Source organism: Vigna umbellata, chromosome 4, assembly GCF_029865625.1.
Source record: "Vigna umbellata cultivar VRB3 chromosome 4, Vumbellata_1.0, whole genome shotgun sequence".
Taxonomy (NCBI): domain Eukaryota; kingdom Viridiplantae; phylum Streptophyta; class Magnoliopsida; order Fabales; family Fabaceae; genus Vigna; species Vigna umbellata.
Genome location: NC_142168.1, coordinates 52,878,780 through 52,883,645, shown reverse-complemented (window position 1 = coordinate 52,883,645; position 4,866 = coordinate 52,878,780).

Here is a 4,866-nt window from a genome sequence, read left to right as displayed (position 1 = left end):
GAGACTGCAGAAACCCTTTCAATCAATATGATTATGTGTGCATGTCAAATCTAACAATTAAGGTTCAAATAAATACACGTGTGTAAGACCCCTTGGCTTAATGGGCACAGTGTTCAATAATTAATTACGCCTGCAATTTTTTAAAGGGGAAAACTGAGAAATTTTCCTAAGCCCAGCTATTAACATGGAGACACGCGTCAAGAAAAGTTACAATACTGTAACAGGTCATGAATTGACCCAAAAATTGAAACGCAGAAACAGGGTTTCTTCTTATATAACTAAACAAATGAAGAAAAGCAAAAAGGATTTTTCAATGGATAAAAAAATCCTGAAACGTGAGAGAGAGAAAACATGAAACGTGACGAACAAACAAAAATTGTTCATCATCTTCAAGCTTTAGAAGGATCTTGACCCGGTTTCAATTTTATTTTCGCTTTTAAATATAAAAGCTCCGTTTAAGATTACAAAAAAATGTAATCAAGTTTAACCTTAATTTGGGATTTTTGTTTGGATTAAATGAATCAAAATAATAAAGCCCATAAATCAAAAATCCAAATCAACGAAAACATGCAAGGTAGAGGAATGAACAATGATAAAATAGCAGAGTATAAAATTGACCTAAACATGTTATATTAACATTATGGTAACACATTCAGATCAAAAACAGCGGAAGCAAAATGAAAGAATAATGTGCGTACCTCCTACAATTGCAATTTTGTAATCCAAACACAGCTTTGTTTTCTAAACCTTAACTCACTCAAACTCAATGATGTGTTTTCTGAATAGAGGAATAGACTTAGTGATCAAAACTGAGAGTAACTCATTTCCTTATATAAAGTCTCGCCATCATAAGTTCAAAATAAATAGACTTTATGTTTAAATAAAATTAATAACTATTTCATAACCTCTATGCGCTTAAAAAAATAAAAAATAATAACTTAATGAACTATTCCTTAAAAATAGGAATTGAAAATACAATAATATTTATTTTATATTTAAAATAATGGTAACATTCACCTTATATATTCTCCAACCAAGCACTTGAAAGCAACATAAAATCTCCATGCAAAATAAGGAAAGAAGGAAAAGACCAAATCAATCCTTATGCAAAGTTTACGTGCAAATCAACCAAACTTCACAACGTGTTTCTCTCTCTTGTAGCAATGGGTCCCACATGTCTACCAATAAGAAAAATACAAAATGGAGCTAAGAAACCATATTTTGAGCTAATAAGGATTCGATTGCAAGTCATTTAACCTGATTTTAATTATTTTTTCTTCTTTTACAGAGAGCTATTATATAATATATATATATATATATATATATATATATATATATATATATATATATATAATATGCTGTCAAAATGGATTGAAATCTATCAGTTAATCATACCAACTACTGGTTCAGATTGGGTTCAGTTGAAAAAGTTGTGAAATTTTGATTCGAACCAATTTTGATTTCGTTCACAAAGAACCCAATTCACTGGGGATGAATCTGTTGGCTCATCAACCCACTTATTTTCCTTTTTTAATGAAATGAAATTAATTAATTATTTAATGAAACCAAAAACATTACAACTCAAACTAGTCTATAAAAAACTTTTTTGCATATTAATTAGTCCATTTATTACTATTTCAATTTCATCATCAAAGTAACCTATATAAAAGTTATGAAAGAATAGAGTAAAAAAAAGATAACTGAACTGGTGAAATAACCCATTTAACCCACAAACTCATGATGAATCAAAATTGGATCGAATTTTTTTGGCTCACTAAGTAGTCAACCCCATTATACATATTCGATTTTGTTTTTAATACAACATAAATACTTTAATTTTGTTATTGGACACTAAAAAATTTTGTACTTCTTGTTCGAGTTTTTTTTTTTTTAATTAAATGAATAAGTATTATTTTATTCCGTCTTATTATTTTTATTATCTTCACATATTAAAAATTATGAAATATTTTTTATTTATATAAAATAATATTGAAACAATAAAAAATATTTATCATGTTAATTATAATATTACTTTATTAATCACAAAATTTTGTATTTTTGATACAAAAATTAAATAAAATTATTACTGGACAAAATAACATTTGCAATAATCCAATTAATTGAAAAGAATTAAACATAAAATACTCAATTGTTTAAAAATATAAAAAAATTAAATTTTTTAAAACTTAAAACTTTGTTAAATCTAAAATAAACTAATTTAATTATTATTTTCAAAATAAACTAATTTGACCTAATTTAATAAGACTATTTTAAAACTATTATTTATTTATATTTATAAAGCTATTTTTTTAAGTAGTCTTGAACTCAAGTTTCAAAAAATATTGTAGTTCAGAAAATCTATTTTTTCTAGAAAAAGGAGTTAGTACAATTAAAAACTATTAAATAAACTAACTTTTATTCCTTAATTAGTTTCAATTGAATTTATTATTTATATTCGACTTTGACGATTATTTAGGAAGCAAGGAATTTTTTAATCATTTGTTGCGTTCTCTTAAGATGATGTTATTTCAAGTATATTTCTTTATTATAAACACTTGCTAGCTAGTTTATATATCTTATATTTTTTTTCGCTTTTATCTTTAAACCACTATACTGCTTATTCTAATTATATTATTATTTTTGGTATTTTCAATATATTGATAGTGAACGGTTAGTCGTTGATTACAACAATTTTGATTTTTTTTTTGCATTAGACCATTATCATAGATCTAATTTATGTTTCTATAGGTGATTATAACATTTTATATCTCCTTTAATTGTAATATATATATATATATATATATATATATATATATATATATATATATAATATATATAATATAATATATATATATATATAATATAATATATATATATATATATAATATGTATATATATATGTAATGTTATTATATTGTTTAATATATTAATTTAATATGAAACTGAATAATTTTCAAACGTAAATACCTAATTATACATCCCACCAAATATGTTTTAAAGTAACTAATTTAAATAATAAATTTGAAGTCAACATTAATATAATATTTAATGTTGTTTTATAACATAATATTTATTATTTAATTTTTTTAATCTTATTTTTATTTCGAAATTCATATTATTAATACCAACAAAAATACCACTCTTGTAACGCTTACTGTTATAATTTCAAAATATTTTAAAATATAATTTGAGTAATTTATAAATATATAATTTTATGAGTTTAACGAGTTTCTTTTACGGTTTTTTTTTTATATTTTGAATAAAAATTTTACGTAATGACAATGATATTTAATGATTTTATTTAAAAATATTATAATTAAAATTTATAAACAATTAAAAACATTTTAATTTTTCATTCTTATTTATATATATATCCGGTACACATTGCTAAAATGTACCAACTGAAAAACAGACGTACGCGTGTTAGCAAACCCATATATATATATATATATATATATATATATATATATATATATATATATATATATATATATATATATATATATATAAGACCATTTTCTCTATATAATCATAAATAACAGTTATTAAAATAGTATATCATTATTAAAATTTATAGCGAATTTACAAAATATTAGTACAGAAAAACAATTATAGAATAAATAATTTTTTTTAACCTTTATAATATTGTAATCATATTCTGTTAAACAAATGAAATAAAGATCCTGTTTGGAAGGTAATAAATATAAAGAAGTTCAATAAAATAATCTTCTTTCTTTATCAGTAATTATATTATATATGAATAAAAAACTAGAAAATAAATATTTTTATTGGTTTTTAAATATTATTATCATAAAGCACTTGAAAGTAATTCCTTTGTAAGTTGTTTTTTATAAACATGTCAATAAAATGGAATATGTTTAGAAGGTAATAAATATCAATATAAGTTCATATAAAAAGGGTTAAATATGTTTTTGGTCCCTTAACTTTAAGTGAAAATTGGAATTAGTCCCTCTTCAAAACTTTGGCATAATTTAGTCCCCAAACTTTAGAAATGTGTGAATTTAGTCCTTTTAACTAAATTTTGTTAGGTTTATTAGATGTTTCAAGTGCGTTTCATTATAATATTTGAGTTGTTTATACCGTTTGACACATTTTTGCTTTAATGTTAACTGAGAAATGTGTTCGAAACATTAAATAAAGTTAACAAAATTTGGTTAAAAGGACTAAATTTACACATTTCTAAAGTTTGGGGACTAAATTAGTCCAAAGTTTTGAAGAGGGACTAATTCCAATTTTCAGTGAAAGTTAAGGGATCAAAAACATATTTAACCCATATAAAAACCATCTTTATTAATAATTATAAAATTTTAAAATAGTTGAACCAAACTTAATAACATTTTTTTTATAGAGAGTTTTAAATATGGAGATATTCTTCCAAAAGTATATAAAATATATACAGATCTTTATAATTAATTACTTTTAATTATTAAGAAAATAAATTTTGACCATGTAAAAAAAATTGATAGTTTAGCGTAGATAACAATTTGTCTCCTCCTTGAGAATCTCAACATGATTATACTTCTTGTAGAAGCAGATTGTTTTATTGGTCTCTTCAATTTAGTAATTTCAATTCGAATCCATTTCTCTGTTTGGTGATCATCTTCCCTAATTGAAAACTTTCTCTATTTTGGTAAACAACAATATGAATCAATTCATTCATTTAATGAGAACATCAATGCTCTTTAAAGAAGTAGAAGGAAACAACAACATCTGCATTAAAAGGACGAATTTGGTGCATTATATTCTGCAAAGAAAATAGGCTTCTTTACAGAAAGTGTTGGGTCCTCATAAACTAGGACGCGTTTGATTTTGTTTTTACTTCAATTTTGGTCGGTGCAATATAAG